This window comes from Lissotriton vulgaris, chromosome 1_1 (assembly GCF_964263255.1).
Source record: "Lissotriton vulgaris chromosome 1_1, aLisVul1.2, whole genome shotgun sequence".
Lineage (NCBI taxonomy): Eukaryota > Metazoa > Chordata > Amphibia > Caudata > Salamandridae > Lissotriton > Lissotriton vulgaris.
In genome coordinates, this window is record NC_141685.1 from 1,803,163,517 (window position 1) to 1,803,190,359 (window position 26,843).

Below are 26,843 nucleotides of genomic sequence, written 5' to 3' on the forward strand. Positions count from 1 at the left end.
CGGTGCTTATTTTTACGTGCACCTGCAACCAGAAAACTAGCCACTGAAAAAGCTACATTTACATTGGGGAGGAGCTGCAAGAACAACAGGGCTGGTTTAACCTGGATAAAGCCCTGGTGGCGTAAAATAGGGAGCAGATAACTTTTCCTGAGCTCAGTGTAATGTCCGCAGAACATAATAAAGTGCATCGTGTCCTGTGTCGAAAAATGATCACAGTCGCATGGATCGGCATCCTCGGGTCGCGACCAAGATTTGAAGTTGCCCAGTACAAAATGAATTAAATCAAAGCGAAATCTCGTTAAGAGAAAGCGATGATAGGAATTTGTGGTAAAGAGGAGATAAGGTTCCATTCCTGGGGCTAAGGAGAGCGTGCAATGTTTCCTTACCATAGTCTTTTTTAGCTCTGCTTCTTCCCTTTCCATGGCGTATAAATTTGTCAGGGTGTTTTTGACTAGTTTTATATCGCCATAGGTTATTCCTTCTGGAGAACAAAAAAGCTCCGGACGACCTGCTAGGGTAAGCTGCATTTTAACGTATCTCAACCAGGGAATGTGGAGGGCTCTATCCAGGGCTAAACAATCTTTTAGGATGGTATGATTTAAAGTTAGCTCCTGATTGAGCCATATTTTTATCCAACCAATCACTGGAGCTAGTTTTAATAAATCTGAGATATAACCCACACCTAGCTCTGTATGTATTGCAAAGGTCGAAGTTGATTGGGGGACAGAGAGCAAGGATCTCAAAAATTTATTCTCTACGGTCTGTATTTTAGCTGGGCAGGTATATCCCCAGATTACCGAGCCATACTGGGCAACTGACAGACATTTGGAGATATAAACTTTAATGATGCTTTCCATTGGACGAGCACCCAGCTTTTTGGCAAAACCCAGCAGCCCTGCGGCCGCTCTAGCGACAGCGCTACTTTTGGCCAAAAGCTGAGGGCCCCAAGTACCCCTGTCGTCAAAAATAACGCCTAAGTATGGGAAGGAGGAGACTCTCTTTACCTCCTTTCCTGCACAGGAGAAAGTTAGTGACTTTTTTTTCCTTCCTGCGGGGCCAGCAATCATTACATGTGATTTGTCTGTGTTAATTTTCATGTCCAAAGATGACATAAAAGTCCCGAAGGATGCAAGAAGTTTATTTAGCGCGACTCCGGAGCGTGCCAGGAGGACAGCGTCATCCGCGTACAGGAGTACAGGAATCTTTGTCTCCCCTGCACGCGGAATATCGCTGTGGGCTGTTATCATTACTGCCTCTAGGTCATTAATATATAAGGTGAAGAGGAGGGGAGCAAGTATGCACCCTTGCCTAACCCCCCTCTCCGACTTAAAGTGACAGGTGCATCTTCCGTCCTGAGTAACTCTGACCGAGGTCAGAAGGTCCTTATGTAACTCGGCCAGGTAATTGACCAAGGGGGGGTCGAGACCCATGGCCAAGAGGATCCGCCACAGCTTCGACCTGTTGACCAGGTCAAAAGCCGATGACAGATCCATAAAGGCCATGTATAAAGACCCCTCCCTGCCGACCACATACTTATTTAGAATTAATTCCAAATTTAGGCACTGATCTAACGTACCTCTCTTGGATCTAAAACCATATTGTGCATTAGATAAAATACCCCTACTTTCTAAAATAAGGGTCAGTCTTGATAATAGGACTCTGCCCATAATTTTTACACTAGAATCAATAAGGGAAATTGGCCTATAGCAAGCCGGGTCTGTCCTCTGACCCTTCTTAAAAATTGGCACTATAGTTGAGTTTGCCCAGCTGGAGGGGAAAATGAATTCCCGTGTTGCATTAAAAACATTGGTTAAAATTTTCGAGCTAAAATCAGGGGCACTCTTAAAAAAGTCTGCCGGAACCCCATCTGGTCCTGGTGCCTTTTTACAGAGTGTGTCGTTGATAGCTTTTTTCACCTCATCCTGAGTAAAAGGAGAGATGGGATTTGGCGCTAAGGAAAGAGGGAGTACCTGATCTATACTCGTATCATTGTGACGATAGATATTACTAAAATGTGTCACCCATTGCTCGTCTGGGATGGTACAATCCGCTCTTTGATGATCTAACCCTACAAAGTATGGGTGATTTATTACTGCCCAAAATTTAGCACTATCTTTCTGTGTCTCAGGCAGTAACAGGTTATTCCAAGCTTCATCTTTTATCTCGGATTTCCTCTTTCTGATAGCCAAATTATAATTTTTCCTTAGAGATGCTACCATTACTCTGTTTCTAGGTTTGTTTTTTAAGGCTTTAAGTAGACTTGAATGAGCCTTAGAGCAATTTGTATCGAACCATTTGGGGCCCATGGTCTTATTGCATTTAACCTTCACAGTCAGATCTAATTTGACTTGTTGACAAATAGTACTGAAGGCCTCGACCAGGGTATTACTAGAATTTTTGTTATCTAGACATATGGCGACTTCACCTTCTACCTTGGCCAGTGTATCTTGTAAGAAGGTTATAGGGGTAACTTTGTCCCATTTAAGCCTTCGATTTTGGTCTCTCAGCACAAGGTTTGTTGCACAAGAATTACCAGAGGTTCTATTACCCAAAGCTCCCTGTGCTAAAACCTCTAAAATCACAGGATTGTGATCGCTAAAAACAGAGATTAAAACTTTGCAAACAAGTACATCAGATAAAAGTCTAAAAGAAACAAAAATGTAATCAATGATTGTGCCTCGGTCCTTGCCCTCATAGGTCGGTAACCGTGAGTCATCTGAGCAAGAATAAAATTCATAGAGGTTGAAGGTAGCCAAAAACAGTTCCAGAGCCTCGCCACTAGATGTATGTTCAAAATGCGGCGTGGGAGAATAGAAAAGAGATTCCTCTGTTTCTCTTTGGCAACCCGCCTGGCAAGGATGAATATTGAAATCTCCCATGAGGATCACCTCATACCCATGAGAGCTATTTGTATCATAAGTTGATAGGAGGTCCTCAAGGGATGCTAAATGCTCAGTAGGAAATTGACTGGCTGGGGAATTATAAAAGTTGATAAGTAAAATAGGATGGGAGTTTGATGAGCTCAATTCCACCATTAAGCAATTTTTGGTGTTAGACTTAATATGCCTCGCTTTTCCTTTTACATCAAGTGAAATGTATAAAGCCAACCCACCCCTTGCTCTTCCTGCTTTACTGGGGTCTGCAGGTACATAAAAAAGTAAATAACCATCTATAGGCAGACACACTGATGTTTCCCAAGTTTCCTGGAATGCAAGGATATCATAGTTTCTAATTAGGTCCAGCCAGTTCTTATCTTTAAATTTAGCTCTGAGCCCAGCGATGTTCCAGCTCATAATTCTTCGAACCTCAGCACTTAATGAGAAATGAGCCATAGGGCCAGGAGCTGGCTGCAAACCTTCTGAGTTATTTTCTTCTCCGGCTGGCGAGAGTCAATCATTTTGGTCCATGAATGAAAGAGGCGCAAAACGATTAAAAAGTTCAAGTGGCTGAGTGACAGGGTTAAACGTTGGGGGTTGGTGACGGTGAACTGAGGCGTTGTTCCTTAAATCTTGCCCCCATCTAAAGTGAGACTCCCAATTAGTGTCCCACCCTGGGGCGGGAGTCCTTGGGAAGGAGACATTCTGCTGCTCTCCATAAAAAAATTTCAAAGTAAGTGGAACCACAGTGCCTCTTCTTCGTTGAGGAGGAAAGATGTTTATGAGAATATTGGGAAGAACGTCTGGGTTAGAAAAAGTCACTGCCACGCAATCCCCTTTAAATTTTTTTGGCCGGTTTCCCAGCCAAGGAACCCTGGTTGCAGATTTAATCACACTTGCAAGATGATGTTTCCCGCCTGGTGCTAATCGGATATTGGTAGTTAACCAGTGTAGGGCTTTGCTGCAAAGTGAAGTTGAAGTTTCAGCTATGCCCCCTTCTAATGGGGGTACGTTTGCGAGGACCAAAACCACGGGTGTGGCCTCTACGATAAATTGCAAGGGGTCCGTGGGGTGAGTTTGAGATTGCACTTGTATTTGCGTGGGAGGAATGTTTAGCGAAGGAGTTGGGTCTGATGTGGAGCATGCTGATATGGGGCCCTCAAATGCTACTGATGGTGTTTGTTGCGTTGGATTTTGATTTGGCCCAAGCATTTCCATTTCATCTCCAACATCCGTATTGCTTCCAGCTTCAGCTCCTCTAGGATTATTGTCCAGATTAGTAATTAGCTTAGTACATTTCTCAATACCACTTGCGACTGTATTTTGAAGTGCGCCCAGCTTCTTGACCTCTGCTTGCAGTTTATCGATCTTAGAAATGAGGGGTTTGACAATGATATTAATTTTCATCTCAATGAGATCAGCAATTTTATCAAGGAGGGCTTCCTCGGAGGAACAAGAAGGGTGTTCCTCGACAAGAGTCATTTGTTTGTGCTTTGGAGTGGTAGCCCTCTTCCGCTTAGTCCCTGAGCGTAAACCCCCCCGCTTGGAAGGATTCTTAGTACATTGACGTTTAGGTCTGCCAGCGTGTCCTATAATAGATTGGTCTAGGACGGAGACCTGGGATTGTGTATCCTGCTCTGGGTCTTGATCAATGTCAGTGTCTATAATAACATCGGTAGACAAGCCATCAAGAGCCGGAATTACGTTCTCCGATGATCCCAATATAACTTGGGGTGTTAGGTCAGCTGTAAAGTCTACAGTATGAATGTCCTGAGTTACTGTACCATCAGGCAGGATTGAGGTAGATGTAGGTGGTGATGTGCATAGCAAGTCAGGTGATAGGCTCAGCCCCAGTGACTCCCTCCTTTGCATGTTTATTTTCTGAACAGTCTGGACCATGTAGTTGTTTATCTTATTTTGTTGCACTACAACAGGTTTTTTAGACATTGCTCAGGGTGTATAGTAAGTGTACGTGACTTACTTGAGGGACGATCGGTGTCTTCACGCTTGCAGGGTTTCTGGCCCTGCCCCTGCCATCTTCGTGCCGATGAGGGCCGTAGAGGGCCCGCCCTTTGCCCGGGCTTAGCCCCGGGCGCTCCCGCGCGCGACTCGCGGGTGCGAGGGGCGTTCCGTTCTTTCAAGCGCCGCCTGGCGCTCCTGCGGCGTCACTTCCGCCGCCGGGGCTCCTGGGAGATGTAGTTTGGCCGGGCTAGCCGTTTCCCTCACGGCGTCGTTTGGTAAGGCGCTGTAGCGCTAGTGATCCTGGCGCTGTCGAAGTGGTAAGTCTGCTCGCTGGCCGTTCACCTCACGGCTTGGAAAGTTGTCCCGCTGGAGCTCAGGGCGCTCCGTTCTTTCAAGCGCCGCCTGGCGCTCCTGCGGCGTCACTTCCGCCGCCGGGGCTCCTGGGAGATGTAGTTTGGCCGGGCTAGCCGTTTCCCTCACGGCGTCGTTTGGTAAGGCGCTGTAGCGCTAGTGATCCTGGCGCTGTCGAAGTGGTAAGTCTGCTCGCTGGCCGTTCACCTCACGGCTTGGAAAGTTGTCCCGCTGGAGCTCAGGGCGCTCCGTTCTTTCAAGCGCCGCCTGGCGCTCCTGCGGCGTCACTTCCGCCGCCGGGGCTCCTGGGAGATGTAGTTTGGCCGGGCTAGCCGTTTCCCTCACGGCGTCGTTTGGTAAGGCGCTGTAGCGCTAGTGATCCTGGCGCTGTCGAAGTGGTAAGTCTGCTCGCTGGCCGTTCACCTCACGGCTTGGAAAGTTGTCCCGCTGGAGCTCAGGGCGCTCCGTTCTTTCAAGCGCCGCCTGGCGCTCCTGCGGCGTCACTTCCGCCGCCGGGGCTCCTGGGAGATGTAGTTTGGCCGGGCTAGCCGTTTCCCTCACGGCGTCGTTTGGTAAGGCGCTGTAGCGCTAGTGATCCTGGCGCTGTCGAAGTGGTAAGTCTGCTCGCTGGCCGTTCACCTCACGGCTTGGAAAGTTGTCCCGCTGGAGCTCAGGGCGCTCCGTTCTTTCAAGCGCCGCCTGGCGCTCCTGCGGCGTCACTTCCGCCGCCGGGGCTCCTGGGAGATGTAGTTTGGCCGGGCTAGCCGTTTCCCTCACGGCGTCGTTTGGTAAGGCGCTGTAGCGCTAGTGATCCTGGCGCTGTCGAAGTGGTAAGTCTGCTCGCTGGCCGTTCACCTCACGGCTTGGAAAGTTGTTCATTTGATTCATATGACCTTGAAGCCACTAAATGGCGTACATATCCAATGTAAATCTGTCAGGTCACAGTGTGTGCAGCATCGCTTTGGTGCCACTCTGTGGCGTGAGTTTGCTCATAAAATACAGGAAGCTTGTTTGCTTCCCATGTTCCTGCATGGAGGTGTCTGAAAAGCAATTTTTTCAAGCTTCCTGTAAGCAGTGAGTGACTAAATCGGCTCACTTTTGTACTGCCGAACTCGAGGGCCACCACGGGCACAAGCTCCTCCTTCTCTGTGACTCTGAGCCCAATGACCGAGTTGGTGGCATGCACAAAAGATTTATACATTTGTTGCAGTTGGAGACCGAGATGACCAGAAAAACTAAAAACAGTGTGACCCAACACTGAAATGTTGAACATTTCCTTTGTCAAATGTTCAGTGTCCGAAGTCCACAGTTGAGGTTAGGAGCAAGATCTGGTGTATTTTGTGAAAGACTGTAAACACCCCCATCAAAGCCAGGTCCTGCCAAACTGCTAGCCTCCAACTTGTCAACGCATCACCAAATGCATTGTGAATAATTCCTAGGAACTAAAGTGATGATGCAGGATATATTTATTAGGACTATGTAACTGTGTCACCAGGGCAGCTTCTTGGTTTGCAGATGTCTGTGGTGGATTTTCCACCTTTTCTGTTGCATCATCACCTTGTAAAACCTATACACATTTTATCTTTTCAAAATAAAACAGCCATTCATGTTTTGTGAACTATCAGTCCTATAACTCTACTCTACAGGCTTCATATATTTTCCCATATTCCTCAAAGTGGCCAGGAGAGATGACCATATTTACCTGGCATATTTGGGTCACTAAAGGGCCCTGTATTGTGACATTGCGTGAGGGTAGCATTTTCACCATCATACCAATTTCTAACTCATTCAGTCCTATTTGCTGTATCATCAGTCCATATTGTTAGCTATTACTATTATAAATGTCACCTAAACTGGGGTCATGGTAGTTCACATGTAATCTACCACATCTTCCACTACCCGTCCCATAACACTTCACTCATATAGGGGTTTGCTCTAGTGTGGATAGGACTAGGTAGTAGTATGAACGTTAAAATAAAAAGGGTGTGTGTACAGGGATAAGGGGTGTGCAAGTCATGGCACCTTCTCTTAACAAAAACAAAAGCAGTGAGAATCCGTACATGTACGAAATAGGAGCAGTACAAAGATCAGGCAGTGTTAAAGGAGGGAGCAGGACCATGATTGTGTGCTGCAGAAACAATCCTGACGTTGTTTCTACTCACCACTTCTTCTGGCTTCTCCAAACTAACAAGGGATGAGGGGCAGAGAAAACCAAACCATTTGCTGGCGGGGCCTAAGAGAATAAAAAAGATTGCTACAACGGATGCAGGTGATCATAGGTTGAGGTTTTGCTGTCAGGAAGTCACCAGCATACAGCATGACACACTAGTCTCCTGGTCCCCTCGTGATCTAGCCTTCACCTTGATTCCAGCCCTACAACATAAACCCTTAAAGGTATTTAATTCCTCGTTCCAGGTACCAAGATAAGTTACATTCATCTTCATTATGGATTATTATTTTTTTTTTTTTGCAAAATGCATTCAATCCTGGAGTTTCGCATGTAGAATTTCTTATAGATGCTAGCAGTTTATCATTATAGCATGAAAAAAAACATCTAAGTGTGATGCCAGTCATTAAAGGCCAGCTTTGTAAGTTATAGGCCTGGAGTGCAGCTAGGGCCGACACCAAGCAAGAGGAACTTTTCTGACAATAATAGTCTTAAGTGGTAGGGATATAAAGCTATCAGAATATTCCAGCCGTTGGTTGTATTTCATTCAGAAATATTCTCTAACAAAAATATTGTGCCCTAGATATCGTTAACAAAAATATCCTTCCATTGGGTGTAGGGTGTAGGTTTTATACTATTGACTAGAATGGGACATATTTTTGTAAAGCATATTCATATTTTTTTTTACAGTGAGATTATTTAATTTGCCTGATTGACATGCCTTTGCTCAGTACCATAATTTTAAACCTGATTGATGGGCAGCATAAAGTTTAGCCTAATTTACATCATTTTTACACCCAAACTAGCTTTATCTGGAAGATATTGTATTTATTTATTTTTTATCTTCCTCTTTCATCCCGTTACTGTCTTCATTCCAAATTAATATTATGAGCCAATTAGGACAGGAGCAGATTTTCACATTAATAGATTCACAAACAATGAAACAAACACACGCAATTTTTATGTGCATACATACAATGGATTAATGAATTTACTGCACGAGTTTTAGTACGTTTTCGCGATGGTATTGATTCTATGTTTCTATTGTTGAAAGTTCTAAAGTGTTCACATTTGGGTTTAACTCGAATACAAAGCTGCTGTTAGATTAAAAATAATGTCTACAAGTGGATACCCTGCGGCTGCACAGCACAGATGTCTCTATGTGAGTTGGTTCCTGATGCACGCTTCAAATAATATGCACCCTACCAACTTCAACACAACTGCCATGGTAACCTGATAATGCTCTCCACTGCTGAACCCACCACTTGAATGCATTGCTCTGTTGATCTTTTATCCCTTTCTAACTCTATCTTTCCCAGTGAGAAAAGCCCTGCTGATTCTTTCTTGACTTCAATGTATTAGAAAGAGTCCGTTTGTATTTTCTTGCAGAAATGATCAAACCGGTCGAGCTTCTGGAAACATAAGCCCGCAGGGCAGGAGTCCTTGTCTCTTTCGGCGCGCGCAGATTTTATTTGGTGCTGCGTGGAAAGAGCAGGCCCAAGATGAAATGCAGATCCGCAGCCAATGTTGACGGCCGGGTAATGAGTCTGCCAAGAGCTCAATTTTTCATCACAGAAAACACGAGGGGTTTCTAAGCCCCGCACTCTTTTATCTGTCGCCCAACATTAAAGACGGTGGCCATCATGTGTTTGCGGTCTGCCACCGGCAGTAATAATGCATAAGCAATTTGTGGTTAACTGTGCTTTAAAATGGCATTATTTGAACTGCACCATCAGATGCTATCACACAGAGTATCATTCAAAGATGCCTTATTGTCTATAATACGGCATTTAGGAATGTATTCTATCAAATCAAACTAAAAGGGATCACTTAATGGCTCCCCAGTCAAAACCCAATGCAATTACATGCACTTTGGAAAGACTTTCAGCATTATTAACTTTCAATATCTTTTCGATTCATGCAATTTTAGTTTATGGCACTTATCATAAAATGTATAAATGTATATTAGAGTAGCTTTACATTGCTGTCTCTCAGGAGACAAGAGTAGAGTCAAGGTTGAGATATTTAATGCCAAAGGCAGGATGCGTTAGCACCACTTCAACAGCAGCACATGGAACATCAATGCACTCAATGTAAAGGACTGTGTGAAGAAATGAAGGGAGAGCATAATCTTCCCAGGGTCAGAGAACAACTATAACCAAAAGCAAGATGGAAGGAGGTCAGGTGTTCTGCACGGCCATGCTCCCACCTCGTGGGCTCCTCAGACTTGTTTTCCCTCCTGACTGCCAAGATACTAATGACCTTGTGTGGATCACCGGAGGTAGACTCAGTATTTGCTTCAGAATGTGCTGCCGTCCCAACAATCATATCCTCTCCCTGAGGGCTGTGTGCTGCTAAGTGGCCTGCAGGTTCCCAGAATCACAGGATGTTGTGCATCCCTGCCGAGACTCAAACCGTTCTCCAGCTTCGAGGTCGGCCGCCCTAGTTGTTAGGCCACTTCCGCTCTTGCTTTAGGATGTGCTGCAGGCCAGCCACGGCCTGTGGAGGGATGCAGGGTGCGCTACAAAATTTGTTTTATTTATTTAATTGTTTACTTACCTTCAATTATCCATACTCCATTTTTTCGCACCCCCCACCCTGCCCCTCCCCTGCCCCGCCCCACCGAAACTCCCTCCACGGGCCGTGGCTGCTGCAGGCTCGACCATCATATCCTCTCCCTGAGGGCTGTGTGCTGCTAAGTGGCCTGCAGGTGCCCAGAAGCCCGTTCATGACAGCGCTGGTATCTGTGTCTTATAGCACAGTCTGGGGTGCCTAAAATGCAGGGATCACTAACAAAATATCAAAGGACAAAATATTGTGTTATCAAAATATTGGGACATAAATATCGATATAAAAAATATCGACATCATATCTACATAATGGTAAGTATTCAAATATTGAGAAAGAAATATAGTGTTAAAAAGCTCAAAGTTAAAAATATTGTTTTTTTTAAATGTATAAAAATAATGTCAAATAAATTGAATAATACATTTAACTTTTTTTGAATTATTAGAAAATGTTACCAATTATAAGTAATAAATGTAATGTAAAAATATATTAAACTTACGTATATAAAATGTAATATATATTTACTTAATATTAATGAATACATCATGATTTTAATAAATTATAAAAAAAACATATATATATATACACATACACCTGTAACATTGGATTTAAATATATTATAAATTAAATTATTAAAATATTTATTAGTTTGTAAAACTACATTTTACACTACATTAAGTGCAACAGTAGGAAAAGTGTTGGATAGCGGAGGTGAATAAATTACTATTCCCACTCCAGCGAGTGCAAGAGTAGGGAAAGTGTTGGATAGCGGAGGGGAATAATTTACTATTTCCACTCCAGCGAGGGCAACAGTAAGGAAACTGTTGGATAGCGGAGGGGAATCCTTTACTATTCCCACTTCAATTAGTGCAACAGTAGGGTAAATGTTGGATTGCGAGGGGGAATAAATTACTATTCCCACTCCAGCAAGTGCAACAGTAAGGAAAGTGTTGGATAGTGAAGATGAAAAAATGTCTATTCCCACTCCAGCGAGTGCAACAGTAGGGAAAGTGTTGGATAGCGTAGGGGTAAAAATTACTATTCCCACTGCAGATAGTGCAACAGTAGGGTAAGTCTTGGATAGCGGAGCGGAATAAATTACTATTCGCACTCCTGGGAGTGCAATAGTAGGGAAAATGTAGGATAGCGGAAGGATAAAAATTACTATTCCCAATCCATCAAGAGCAACAGTAGGGAAAGTGTTGGATAGCGTAGAAGAATAAATTACTATTCCCACTCCAATGAGTGCAACAGTAGGGAAAGTGTTGGATAGCGGAGGGGATAAACCAAATATTACTGCTATTGAATTTAAATTCCGAAACAACAAAAAAAAACAATTACCAAAATATTTCTCAATTAATAAAAAAATTAATGATCAACTAATGATTAATTTATTCAAACTAAATTGCTTTTCACCCTCTACTTCAATAAACACAAAACACATCCCTTAAATTTGTTTGCACTATTTCCATTACTAATTTTACATTAATAAATGAATAACAATCAACAACAAATCAGCAATTAATTTTTTTTAATTATTCCAGAACTTTACAACTATAAACCTCACAACTCAGACATTAAAAGTATTCCACAACTAGCATATTTAATTGTAATTAATTAGTTAATTAGCATTAATTAACAAATAATTAATTATAAATAATTTACCGCCCATCATATTCCTCTATAAATGACACCACCAATGTTGTAAAACATGTAACAATTAACATAATTAATTAACAAGCAACATTAAAACAATTACTCTCTTTGAGAGAAATTTGTTTATTTAGACCTTGGTCTTTTAAACAGTACAGAACAATTAATAATAAATCAATTCACACAACACTATAAAATAACATTAACTACATTTTATAATAAAAATATTTTAAAATGTATTAAAATTAAATTACTTCCCACCCTACTCCCCTATCAACCCACAATCTGCTCCTAAAAAAATGACACAATTAACATAATTACCAATTAATTAATATTAATTAATAACGAATTACCACATTATGAATAATAAATTAATGACCACAATTCATAATGCAAAATATTAAATACATATATATTAATAAAAAAATAATAATTAGTTAATTTGTTATAATTACATTATTCCCCACGCTACTTCCTTACCAACACACAACCCACTCCTAAACAAATTACACAATTAACATATTTTCCAATGAATTAATAATAATGAACCAATTAATAAATCATTAATAATAAATTAATGACCACAATGAAAAATACAAAATATTAAATACATAAATATTAATTAATAAAGAAAATGCAATAATGAATTATAATTAAATTTCTTGCCACCCTATTCACCTATAAACCCACAACCTGCTACAGAACTGAAACTCAAAATGTCATCAAAATAAAATTACAACTTCCAAAAATGATTAATAAATGTATTATAATTAAATTGCTTCCCAACCTATTCCCGTATAATCCCACAACCTGCTACAGAACTAAAATGGAAAATGTATCTAAAATAAATTTAATAACTTCTAAAAATGTAATACATTTATTAAAAAACAAATGCAATACTTAGGGAAAAAAATTAGAACACATACATTTAAAGTTCATACTAAAATGCATAACACTAACTAAAAAATTATATTTTTAACAACTATATTTTTGCAAACAATATTTATGACTTTGATATTTTATAAAACATCTCAGATGTGTCTACCCGATGCAAATCAGTTACCAGTGTTTTTGATTACTGTAGGAAATCTTCTTTTTCACGGTACACTCCTTTTTAGGTCAAGCTTAAGGGTGGCGCGCATGCGCTGTTTGCTCTGCGACGCATGCTGTATTGGAGTATGCACAGGAAGCCCCTCCCACATTTGTCATTGGCTTGTGCCATTGTCTTTCGTAAATGCTGGCTTCTGAATAGGAAATAGGCTTCTTAGTCCCTCCTTGGTACCGCCTCATCTGCATTTGTTACCCCCCAAAACAACTGGACTTTTTACTTGGCTTGTTATATGGTCTGTGTTATAAGTGGGTGGGCACTATTTTCTGTATTGACTAATGAGGAGAACCAGCCCGGCACGCTGGCCGCGCTTTTCTAATCTCATTTGAAGTGCCCAACGTGGCTGAATGTGTTTTTTTTCCTATTTAATAACTTTGGTTATAATGTCAGGACCTGCTCTTTAGCTTTTAACATTTTACGCTAGTTGCGGATGCCGCGATTGTTATATATTTCTTTACTTTTGGAGCTATCGCAGCACCTGTGCTTTAGCTGAAGACATTTAACGCTAAAGCGCGGTGCTGCCATTGTAACAAAAGTAAATAAATAGGGGGGGGGAAACGATTGTCCGCCATGTTTTTTTCCTATTTGTTTACTTTTTGTTATGACACAATCCTTTATTTTTTGTGGTCTCACTTTTTCTGAGAGACCTGTGAGGGGCCATTCCATGACTGCCTAAGTGCCCATAGCTGGAACTCATTTAAGTGTGAAAGTTTAGTTTCCATTACAAGCCCCCTTATCTTAGAAAAAACTGTCAGCTGGGTGAATTCCACTCTGACAAATGACTACGGGAAGGGGCAGCCAGACCATCCAACTCAGTGAGCCCTCAGTTCGCCGGGTGATCACCACAAACGGACAAATAATTCAGACATGCATGAAAATGTTTAGTGCCAGGACGCACCATGTAATATAGCATTTTATCAAGCACCGTATCTGTTTTAGCTGACAAGACAACTGAGTGAGTTGAATAGTCACGTATTAAACATGAAGTAATCTGCAGCGTACATGTTATATTCTGTATTCTGTATCTTTAAGTTCATTACTGTGGTTGCATGCCAGTGCATGTGCCATGCTTTCTTTTGTAAGTGTTCTGTGTTCCAGAGCCAAGTTAATGGACTGTTGGGAGCTCCGTTCAGCCTGGACCAGGACACAGATGAAGGTAATTCGTGCTGCCATTAAACATTAACTTTTAATTGAATTTTTCTCTGTTTGGATGATTACAACAATTTTGGCGACGAGGGAAACCACCACTTGCAGCACAAATTCATTTAATGTGGTGTGTTGGACCTATTCAATTTTACCTTTTATTCAATTTTCTACTCTCAACGGTATGTACAACGTTTTTTTCTTCATTTTTATGCATGTTGATTGTGCCAGCGGCTGTTTATTCCTATGTGCTTTGATTGCACCTGCGCCTGCGCCTGTGTTAAAATTTCATATTTTTACCTCCGTTTAATCTACCGGAATTCAAAGTGATTGTAAGAAGCTTCGTTCAACCTCGCATTTATTTTTTTTACTTCCGCTTTTCTTCCGCTTTATTTTCTTGTACTGTGCACATATTTTGAACTTTTTGCCACGTTTTTAACCAATGTAATCTTATTTGCTTACTTTCAAATTCAGCTCACGTCCCTCCGAGCTCTTCCACGCGAAGCTGTAAACAACAATCGTATGTGACGCGCAAGCGTGTACACGCTAGTGACGTACAGCGCATCACGCAGTACGTTCAACCTCAAACTCCAGCTCCTGGGTTACCATAGCAACCAAACCCGACACCACAACGGAGCAAGAAATACTTTGCGCATTATTTATTCTTCATCCTTTGCTCATATCAAATAACGATGGACATTTTCAACTACAAGTAAGCGGAATACATTTCTTTTTACTACGTTTTAAGCTGTGTTGGTTTATTTAACTCTCAGGCTTTTTCACTCCATTATACAAAGGAAAGGCATTTTATTTACAACTACTTTCAGTCATTTTCACTCTATTTTACAAAATAAAGACATTTTATAATATCCATTTAAACCATAAACTATTTTTTTATATATATGTATTAAAGCTATTTTTGCCACAAACACCATGCAATTTGATCCTCCTGCAAAATGTTTCAAACTAAGGGTGATCCACCTATGCCATGGACAAGTTGGAAAGAAGAGTTTGTGAACTATATGAAAGCTATTGATGGTGAAAGGATGGGCGCAGAGAGAAAAAAAAGTATTCTTCTTCATTGCCTGGGTTCGGAAGGTCAAGACATTTTCAGATCTTTACCCCAAATTACTTCCACTACTGATGGAGGTGGAGACAACTTAAATCCTTACACTGAGGCTTTAGCAAGACTTGAAAAAAGATTCAAACCTATTTTAAGTATTGCACTTAAACGTTTCAAATTCTACACCAGAAAGCAGAAAGATGATGAATCTTTTGAAGATTTTTTAACATCGTTAAGATCTTTGAGTCTACATTGTAACTTTGGTAACATCACGGATGAGATGATACGTGATCAAATTATTGTTCACACTAAATGTAAAAAAACTCAGGATAAACTGTGGGTTATGGGTGACCCAAATCTAACTGAAACCATAGCTGTAGCCAAAGCACAAGAACAATCCGATTTATGGATGAATACCGTTAAGAACAATACTGAGAAGAAACAAGTGGGTGAAGAAGTTTGTGTTGTGAAACGTAAACAAGGTTTTAAGCAGGATTTTTCTTCTCCCAACAATAGTAAACAGGATTTCTCTTCTTCTAATAACTCAAAACAAGTTTCTTCTCAGAGTACTATAAATCAGAATTTCCAGAGTGTATGTTTCAGATGTGGTAACAAATTTCATATTGCTTCTTTTCCAGGTTGTCCAGCTTTAAAAAGAGAATGTAATTTTTGCAAAAGGGTTGGACATTTTAGTAATATGTGCAGGGATAGACGTTCTTCTATGCAAAATAGACGACCTGTATCTTTTGTTTCGGAAGAAATTATATGTAGTCCTGGAAGTAATGAATCTTTCGTTGAACCTAACTTTAAATCTGGTTTTGTTGTTTCAATTGTAAACAATCAACTTTCTGAACAACAAAATTCACCTAAATCTGTTTTTACAATTTGCAATGTTAATTTGCTTCTTATGGTAGATTCAGGATCTCCCTGGACTATTATTACTCAAGAGTATTTTGAGAATATGTTATCTCAGTCTTTTAACGTACGGGATATGAATGACTCTGATATTTCCGCTGTAAATTTCTCTGGTACGAAGATTGATGTCATTGGATTTTTCAATGTTGAAATTCAATTTAAGTATAGAAAAGCTTCCATTAAGCTTTATGTTTCTGTCAATGGGATCAATGTGTTAGGATGGTTTGATCAATGGAAGTTAGGCATTACTTTGAATCCGAGGGCTAAAGATCCAGTGTCCTTATGCGAGGATGACCTTATGAATACTGTTTCTGTAGTTGAAGTATCCAATCATCCAGTTCTAAGTAGTAAGGGATGTGACCTTATTAAACAGTTTGACACAGTTTTCTGTGATAAGTTAGGAAAACTAAAGAATTCTTCACACAGTATTGTATTGAAAAGGAATAATACACCAGTTGTCCAAAAACTTAGAGGGGTTCCTATTAATATTAGAGAAGAACTGAGAGGCATGTTAGATGATTTACTAAAAGAAGGGATTATTGAACCTATAGAGTCATCGGAGTGGGTTTCTCCCATAGTTTTAGTGAGGAAACCTGACCAAAAATTGAGATTATGTGTTGACCTGAGAGCTTTGAATTCCAATATTGTTATTGATTGCCACCCTTTGCCAAACATTAATGAGCTAGTGTCACTTTTTGATGGGCTAAAATTTTCTCCACATTAGATTTAAGATCTGCCTACCATCAGATCGAATTAACAGAAGATTCTAGGAAATTGACGGCATTCATAACACCCCATGGTTTGTTTCAATATATTCGAATGCCTTTCGGACTTGCGTCCGCTGCATCAGTATTTCAAAGAGTTATGGTCCATATTTTTAAAGATATAGATAAGTACGTAAAATGCTTTCAGGATGATATATTAGTTTTCTCAAAAAATGTTAATGAACATCAGAATCATTTGCAAGAAGTATGTAAAAGACTACAGAGTAATGGTCTAACTGTGAAGGCAAAAAAATGTAAACTATTTCAGGAATCGGTGGAATATTTGGGACATACCTTATCAGGCCAAGGTGTTTTCCCGAAAAAATCAAATGTGGAAGCTATTACTAAAGCTCCGGTACCAGAAAACAAGGATCAATTATTATCCTTTTCTGGAATGTGTGAGTATTATAGCAAATTTGTGGAGAATTTTGCTAACAAAATGGAACCTTTGAGAAGGTTATTGAGACAAGGTGCGGAATATGTGTGGTCTGATGTTCAACAACAGGCTTTTGATGTGGTCAAAAGAGACATTGTTAAGGCTCCTAATCTGAAACCTTTCAGAATCAACAAAGAATGTATTATAACAGTAGATGCCAGCCTATATGGTTTGGGTGGGGTGTTATCTCAAAGGGAAGGTTGTGAAGAGTGGAATGTGGCATTTGCCTCAAGAACGTTGAATGAGTGTGAGCGCAGATATTCTGTAATAGAAAAGGAATTGTTAGCGTGCGTTTGGGCCATTGAGCATTTTAGACTATATGTTTGGGGATCGAAGTTTACTTTAAGAACGGATCACAAGCCGTTAGTCAATATTTTATCTGTGGGTGGGGGTTGGAAACCCACTGCCAGAATAGCAAGATTAACTTCTAGATTTCAAGAATACAATTTTGTCACAATTTATGTTCCTGGGAAAAAGAATGTCACGGCGGATTGTTTATCACGTTTGCCATGTAAGATGGAGAATGTCAGTGCCATTAAGGAGAGTGATTCTGATTGTGATTTTGTTTTAGCCATGCAGGATGTTTTACAAGGGAACTTTAAAAATATTTCTGAATCTGATTGGCAAGAGTGTGTTAAAAAAGATGATAGGTGGAAAGATCTTGTGAATTATATTCAGAATGGTTGGCCAAATAAGAATATTATCAGATCAGAATTGATGCCTTTTTACAATGTTTTGGATGAATTGGAATTGGATTGTGGTTTTATTTTTAAATCTGGTAAATGCATACCTCCAGAGGGCATGCAGGATGTCATTCGTCAAATTGCCCATGTTACTCATCCGGGCATTTCTTCAATGAAAAGGTTGGTTCGTTCTGTGTTTTGGTGGCCAGGTATTGACAGATTTGTCGATAGGACGGTTAGGGAGTGTCAAGAGTGCGTTTGTAAAGAAAGAATGTTAAAAGTGTATACTCCACCACTCAAAATGGTTAAGTGGCCTTCGGAGCCGTGGCAAAAAATTGCTTTTGATATATCAGGTCCTTTCAATATTTTGCCCGAGTCGTCACGTTATGCTTTAGTGATTGTGGATTATCATTCCAAGTGGCCTGAGGTGAAATTCGTTCCTAAGGCTACCACTGAAGCCGTCATTGTTTTTTAAAAGATGTCTTTACTAGGGAGGGTTGTCCTTCTGTTTTGGTGTCTGATAATGGTGTTCAATTAACGTCTAGTGAAATGGAAAATTTTCTTAAAAGCTGTAACATCATTCACAGATTTACCTCATTGTACGAACCGCATGAGAATGGGCAGGTTGAGAGGTTCAATCGAGTTTTGAAGAATTTTGTGGTGGAGTCTGTCAAGTCTGGAGGGTCTTGGGTAAGTGCTTTAAGGGAAAGACTATGGACTTACCGTATTACACCTCACACTATCACAGAGGTAAGTCCTTTTAAGTTATTTAAAGGTCGAAATCCTGCTTCAAGAATGTTACCGTGGTGGTTAAAAGAGAAATGCAATCAGTTTTTTTTCGACAAGGTCAATGGATGTTGCCAGACGTGTAGAGCGTAAGCAATTCAAAACTAAGGAATGGTATGATAAAAAGTGGAGTACTAGGTCTCAAGAATTTCAGGTGGGAGAGTGGGTAAGGATCATCAAACCGGGTTTGTTATCCAAGGGTTCTAGTAAGTTTAGTGATCCTATTCAGGTTAAGAAGATTTTCTCTAACAGTGTCATGACTCAGGATGGGAAGTTTTGAAATATTAAGAAATTAGCAAAATGCTCTGTCATGAGTGATAAGGAGAATTCCTCTAATAAGCAAAATAACTTGTTTTCAGATGGATCTATTGCTCATAGAGTTAAAGATGCCAAACGTGTTATCAATATTCCTAAAAGATTTATCAACTGATTCAATTGATTCTGTTATGTCCAATTGTTTTTTTTAGTATCTCAGATATGACATCTTATTTGTTGTTCCCTTTGTAAGTTTCCTTTTTCATTTTGTTTATCTTGTATAAAAAAGGGAGATGTGTTATATTCTGTATTCTGTATCTTTAAGTTCATTACTGTGGTCGCATGCCAGGGCATGTGCCATGTTTTCTTTTGTAAGTGTTCTGTGTTCCAGAGCTGAGGAGCCAAGTTAATGGACTGTTGGGAGCTCAGTTCAGCCTGGACCAGGACACAGATGAAGGTCATTCGTGCTGCCATTAAACATTAACTTTTAATCTAATTTTTCTCTGTTTGGATGATTACAACAGTACACGTCAATATCCCAGCCAGGGTAATTATGCTTTTTATTCACTTGTCACGTTAGGTAATAGTGCTGTCCACTATCCACAGTTCTTAGGAATGGCAGGAATGGGGAATAAAACACTATATGAAACACAAGTCATTATTGGAAGACCTGTGCCCCACAACAAACTATTTGGTTTGTGTTACAATACCAAAGATAATCGCATGTAAGGGTCATCATCTCGAAGTTCAATGAAATTAGACATACGGCGTAATAAACGCATCAAATGGTTCTTTATCACCAATGCCTTTGTCCAATCATCAAGTTAAGATCTCAGGGTTTGATGGGAGGCTGTTGTTTACTCAGAATTTCTTCTGCCCCTCTTCAAAGCAGCATGCAAAGGAGCTTTCTTGAGTTCCGGATGGATGTTGTTACTGCAACAAAGACGCTTGAGCAAAGTGTGTTTTCTATATTGGATTTTGTAGGCCTGTTAAGTTTCTGTATGAGTTATGACAGGGGACACGGTTTCTTATGTTATGCATGCAGAGGCTTCTCAAGATTCATTTTTCCTGTTAATTAGCAAGCCAATTAACAGCTGTGCATCTTTGCGTTGCAAACTGATAATATACAACAATCTGTAGGACATTCGACCATCATCTATATAGTTTGTAGTGAACCACCATTTTCCAGTGAAAAAACCATTGCCATAACACCACTGGGTGTTCACTTTGCATTTCCTCCTAAATGAAAAGGCCCATGTTTCACTGCTAAGAAGCGTCATTCAAAGCCACCTCTGAAGTAGCTATTTCACAGTGATGGGGCCAGATTCCATATTCTAAATTTACTGAGGAATGCCCGACTAATGGTCTTTATTGTCTGTTAAGAAGTGTGTAGGGAAGAAAATAAAAATGACCAATTACACATTTCCCTTCTTTTCTAACTAAAGGACCACAGACTTAAATTCAGTTTTTGTTGATTTATTACCAAGCCAGAAGCAACAAAATATAGACACACCTCAAAATCAAGGCGTAAAGATAGATGAACGATAAAACAGACCCCAATCTACGAATATAGTTGATGCAACACAATAGGCACAGAACAATAAATTCCAAAACCAGAACACAGCTGAGTATAGACACTGCGTCCAAATCCTTTTTCATTTGTATTTCTGAAATAAAAAGTGGCATCCTTCCTAATTTCCCAGATGAATCTCCGAAAAGGTGTCAGCACGTGTTGACTTCCTAAGAAGTACTCACTTCAAATGTGTCAAGTAGCGTAAAGCTACAGAGCACGTTCTAAGATGCTCTCCTTCCCCAGTCAAAATTAGAAGTCCTAGAAATCTGTCCCTGTGCCAAATTCAAAAAGACAAAGTTACACCCATAACAGAGCACACTGTACGTTATTCCGTGAACACCTTCTTTGAGTAACTTTCCACAAACTTCAATTAAATTTCAAGTCTTAGTCGATGATCTTGGTTCCCAGGTTTCTCCAGCCACGGAAGGTGTCCTCCCTTCTTTCTGTCCAAAGTCTTCAAAGACATACCTCTCCTCCTATGTATCTTCTTTAATGTAAAATAACATGGGAAAATTCCTGCACCTGCAGTAGGGGCGAAAGGATAACTTTCTACACACATACATTTAAATTAACACCCAACTCATGAGCAAACGAGGAGAAATTAAACTTGAGACATGAAAGTTAGGGCTACAATTGGGCTAACCTAAAAACGTTCTTTGATGTACACAGGCCTCTACATGAATCAATTCTCACAGTGAATACATTTGTTTTACCTAATAATCAATATATACATGCATAGTTACATGATTCCTATAAACACATGCTTGTAAATACCATCATAATTTCACTGTAATGATTATATTGTGGTGATATAACTTCATTCTAATAACATGAATCTCAACAAAATGATATAATATATGCAAGTGCAGTTCGTCCGTGAATATAATGCACCCCCACATATTTGAGTGTTGAGCACTCTATCAACAGCATTAACCTTTTGTTGTCCCTTAATGCCTAATGTTTTTGCACGAAGCAGAATGGTGTTCTGGCAGCAGTTGGAGAGGTGTTACGGCCCCAGCTGGCCTTTTCATCAAGTCTTGGACAGGCACCTCAGATTACAGACAGTTTACAACCCACTTGAGCTCAGGACAGTGGTGTTCATCAGTGTGTGATTGCTCCCTTTCCTCGAAGCAGATGCTGCCCATGGCTGAATGATAAACCCATGCACCAGGAAAGAAACACTGGTAATCTGATACCCCTGCTCTCCCAACCGCCATGCTTTCATCTGCCACCCGATTGCCAACAAACCAGGGAGGCCAGAATTGTAAAACCACATCTGGAGTATTTGACATTATTAGTAAATGTATTTTAAACTTCCACAGACCCCCCCATTAAATATCCCACTGAACCATTCATAGTTTGATTCTTCCAACTGTTCATACTAATACTACTACTGCATCAACAACCATTAATCCAAAAGTACATAAATAACCAGCAGTAGCGGTCGGCAGTAGGTGTTTCTGTAGGGCGGTGACGTGGGCAGGAGGAGGGGCAGGGTGGGGGGGAAATAATGTATGGATTACGGAGTTTTACAGGTAAGTAAACATTTAATTACATAAAACGAATTTCGTTGCGCGCACTGCATCACATTTGGTGATGCAGTGTGCGCAACGAAATTCGTTTTATGTATTTAAATGTTTACTTACCTGTAAAACTCCGTAATCCATACATTATTTCCCCCCACCCTGCCCCTCCTCTTGCCCACGTCACCGCCCTATAGAAACACCTACTGCCGACCGCTACTGATAACCAGTAATACTGTATGTAATCATGTAGCATGTTTACTAAAAGCCTAGAGTCGCATGTGTTCGAGATTGGAGGGAATCTGGCAGGATTGGCTTGGTGTTTCCAGCAGGATTGTTCCTATTGCTACAGGATCAAGGCTGATTTGCATATAGCTAGTGTCTGAAGTGGTATAGCAGGCAAAAAACGATGGACTAGAATGCGGCCCCAGCAAATACCAGTAGCTAAGGCTTTTGCAAACATTCCATCCGACTGCGTTGTTTTTTCCTTAGCATCCATCAAGAATCTGAATATTAAAGTAGAATGCAATAGGGAAAATTTATTTCAAGGTACTGCCCTTTTATAAGCTTTTTAATTTTAGTATAATACCCAAAGATAATGAGGGTAAAAAAACTAAACGTGTATCCCCAGAATAACTATCACCTGCATAAGGAGTCAACATTTCCTACAGACACCATGGCCCAAGCACTGTGCAGCCTCATAGCCTGCAATAGTAGGCTTGGACCAATGACGAGACTGTAGAACTTCAGCCAAACGTAGAGCAGGCAGAAGAGAATGCATTTATTTCAGTACTTCATATTGGTGCAACATTGCCTGGAAGCCGCTTTAGACAACTAGGATGAAAGATTTAGCACTGCCTGAAATGGAGCATGTGCCCCTATGTCATTTGACTCAAACTCTGCACACAGAACCCCCCCAAGTCTACAGAGTTCAGTGGTAGAAATTTCTCTGATCTGGAGGTAGCTAGGCCCTGCTTTTCCATTATAGTTCAAGTCATTACAAGGTCTGGGACCCAGACTGCCAGTGATCTGCCTCAGTATTTCTTGCTTGTGGATCACAAATAATTTGCAGGATCATAAGTTCCAGGTCAAGCCCAATCCTTTGCTCTAGGGGCCCTGGTGGACGGTGTTTACATTTTGACTGTTAACCTCAGATCCACCATTTCCAGTGAAGGGCCATCAAAATGAGTGTTACATTTCAAAATGAAAGAAGATACAAAAAACACTCAAGCAACAACTTGGCTGCCACATTAAACAAGCATTTGCAATGCAATAGGTCTCGTAATTGCAACTGTTTGAGCTATTGGCATTGTAAATGACAATGCCCTTTATTTATGTGTTTGGAAACCTGCATGCAGTGAGTAAACATGTACTTCGTACTTCTAGTCCCTGCTTATGAGAAGCACAATTAGCAGTAAAAGAGGCACAGGTACTTCCAGCTTTACTTCTCATAAGCAATGACTATCGGTGCAAAGTGGGTGTTTACGTACCGCTTGCAGGTTTTCAAAACACATAAATAAAAGGCATTGTCATTTACAATTTCAATAGACAAACTCTCGCAAATGCGAGACCTATTGCTTGCAAATGCTTGTACTCTGCTGGACACTGCTGATATTTTAATTCTGCACATTGAGAAGCCATTTACTTGTTTCTCAACAAGATCAACTGTATCAACAAGAACCTCACCCCCAAACTCCAGAATGTCCAGAACGCCTCGGTTAGACTAGTCCTCAACCTACCGCGCCACTGCCACATCACCCAAAACCTGCGGGCACTATCCTGGCTTCCCGTTGAGAAGAGAATCACCTTCAAGCTTCTCACCCACACCCACAAAGCCCTCCAGAACATCGGTCCTGCCTACATGAACCACCATCTCATTCCACACTCCCCAAAGATCCCTCCACTCAGCCCAGCTCTCCTTTGCGACAGTGCCACGCACCAAGAAGACCAGAAAAGGAGGCCATTGCTTCTCCTTCCTCACGGTAAATGCATGGAACATCCACTCTCTCCACCGCCACCAGACACCAACACTCTCCAAGTTCCTGAAGGACCTCAAGAACTGGCTTTTCAACATATCACCATGAACGTCCAGGAGCTGCTCCCCACCCCACTCCTCCCACAGTGCCTTGAGGCCCTCTCAGGTGAGTAGTTGCACTTAACAAACCCTTGATTGATTAATTGATTGGTTTCTCAGTGCATGTGTTTCCTTTATGCAGTATTCAGTTTCCTAACTGCTTATGCATAACCTGTCTTTTGTTTGCAGGGGAGAGCTCCAGTCGGCTGACTTACCTTTGCAGGCCCTAACAGCGGTCTCCAGAGGAGGAAAGGGGGAAGGATAGCCACCTTCCCAGGAGGCCAGCTGGGGTATAAGAAAGAAAGGTCTTTCAGTTAATCTTAAAAAATAACTTCCCACTGGGATAAAAGAGGGGGAAATAAATATATTCAACTTATCCTTCATTGAAGCCTAAGATAACATGTTACAAACGGGCTTGAAACCAGCCATGTTATTCAATGAGAGGGAACCATTGTAAAAGGGCTGCACAAGAGCAGCACAGTTTTTGTATGTTAGTAGTGTACACATTTAAAAAGATTGAACTGACTACTCAGATGGCTGTGTCTTTGCTGTAAAGTGGGACTGTTGCATATTGTAGGTGTTGGAAATGACAGTAAGGCATTCCTCTCCACCTCTGGAAGGTGCTATATCTGTTGGTGTTTCAGTGAGAAACATTGGATTGGATAAGACTGGAAACAGGAGTGCTGCTGCCTGTTGTTTGTTTGAGAGCCTCAGAAACACAGACCCTCTGAAGTGAGGACGTGTGCAGTTGGTGCAGGGCCTGATCGCTATTGAAACGAGATTGGAACACAGCTGGAAGTCTGAGGAGGCAGACAGACTCAGACAGGTTTGCATGGAGCAGGACTTGGGAGCAGTTCAAATCTGCTTGCACTGTGGGTGGGAGTGTGACCCATCCCAACCAACCTATTCTACAGATTTATCCTACAAAAGGTTCAGCTTCCAGTCTGATCCCCTGCTTGGCTCACACAGACAAGTATCAAAGAGTGCCCACTCTTCCTTTGAAGCAGTCCTGTCAACCAGTTTTAACTAGTCTGGCACTAAACCTGGTGGAAATGTGATTTCGGAACTGGAAAGTAAGTGACAAAGCTATCTTACACTGACTGTAAAATGGTATCCAGAAAGAGAACTCTCTAAAGGACTTTAGTTTCAACTCCAAGGACTAGGCTGGGAGCTGAGATTGAGAGGAGGGTACTCTCTACTGGCCTAGACAGACTTGGAAAGATCAGACATAATCTGTCAGACATAATCCGTCTGCTATTGAGACGCAAGTCAGTCGCTCCTACAGGAACACTCTGAAGTTTGAAAGCCTTTGCCCTGTACCTGCCTGCACAAAATGACTGACTCTTGTCCAGTCCCTCCGGCCTGACTGATGGCTGACTATAGCTTTCAATGTCACTGGACGGAGAAGAAGCCTCAGTGGTACTTGAAAAATCTGCACAGGAACCTTCATTGGCTATTCATGCAGAATGGAAGAGCCATATGCAATGGAACTGACACTTAAGAAGTAATAACTTTCCAGTGAGTGATTCATTTTTTGTCATTTTGGCCTTATTTTGTTAATAGAATACCTTTTAATTTTACTAATATTTACAGAGTTGATTCTTGATGCAAGTCCTGTGATGGTACTGTAACCGCTATTAACAATTCTCTGAAGTTGCCTTTAATGTTGGTTGTGCTCTGCTGTGGAGTAGATGAGACTGTTTTACAGAAACACTGTGTGCCTGACTAGGAGTTAGATTTGCATGAAAGTGGACATGTTTCGGCTGTTTGCTGCCTTGCTGCCGCAGCAGCCTCGCAGCTGAAAGGGGGACCACAGCCCCCAGGAGATCACATGAGCCCAGAAGGAGGGCTCTCCCTCTATGGTGAGCACTAATAAGCGCATTGTGCTTCTTGCAGTACGGGACCTGTTACGGCAGACTGCCGCCTTTCCACCCAGCAGCTGATTGGGGGACCATAGCCCCCAGGAAGTCACACGAGCCCGGGAGGAGGGCTCTGCCTCAGCAATGAGCACTAATAAGTGCATTGTGCTTCCTGCAGCATGGGCCTGTATCGGCCATTTGCCGCCCAGCAGCCGACATAGGGACCAGAGCCCCCAGGAGACCATGCAAGCTCAGAAAAGGGCTCTACCTCAGTGGTGAGGGATAATACACACATTGGGGCAGATTTACTAGACCCCTGCGCCACTTTTGCGTCACTTTTCCCATGTTAAAAGTGATGCAAAAGTGGCGCAAGGAGCTTGTAAATCTGCCCCATTGTGCTTACCGAGGCGTGGGATGCGCCCAGGTGTGTGCCCGGGTCAAGAGCAGGCTGCTTGCATTCGGCAGAGGCTATGCCGGGCCATCCCCTTTGGTTTTTTATAAATAAAGGTATTGTCAAATATTTGCAACACTGTTAGTTTATTCCTGGTTTCACGTCGGTTTTTGCATAGTGGTTTTTTGTACATGGTTTAGTTTAGCATGGGGCATACTCTATTTACGGTGCAACAGCACATATAGTTTACACTGAATAATTTTCTTTTAAATTAATTGCTGCTTTAAACCGAGCATGGGTTTCATGGTATAATTCTTTTCAGCATATTTTGGTGGTAGCTTCTGTAAACTCACTTTATGGAGTGCTAGTTTTACATGGTTCATTTTTCATGTTTACGTTTTATGAAACCCTCAATGGTTACTGACACTGATGGACTTTCTTTACAGTTACAGTTACCCAGTATGAAGGGTTTCCTACCTGAAATGAATTGGGTGAATACTTGTATGGTTACCCAGGATGAGGTATGAATTCTAATGCGCTGTATTAGGAAGCCGGGGCCTCATTTATGAGGCCCCTTGCGCCTTCGGAACTTCACTTTTCATGAAGTTCCGTGGCGCAGAAGTCTGCGTGGTATTTATCAGGCAGCAGTACGCCAGTTTTTGTGGCGTACTGCTGCCTGATAAATATCAGTCC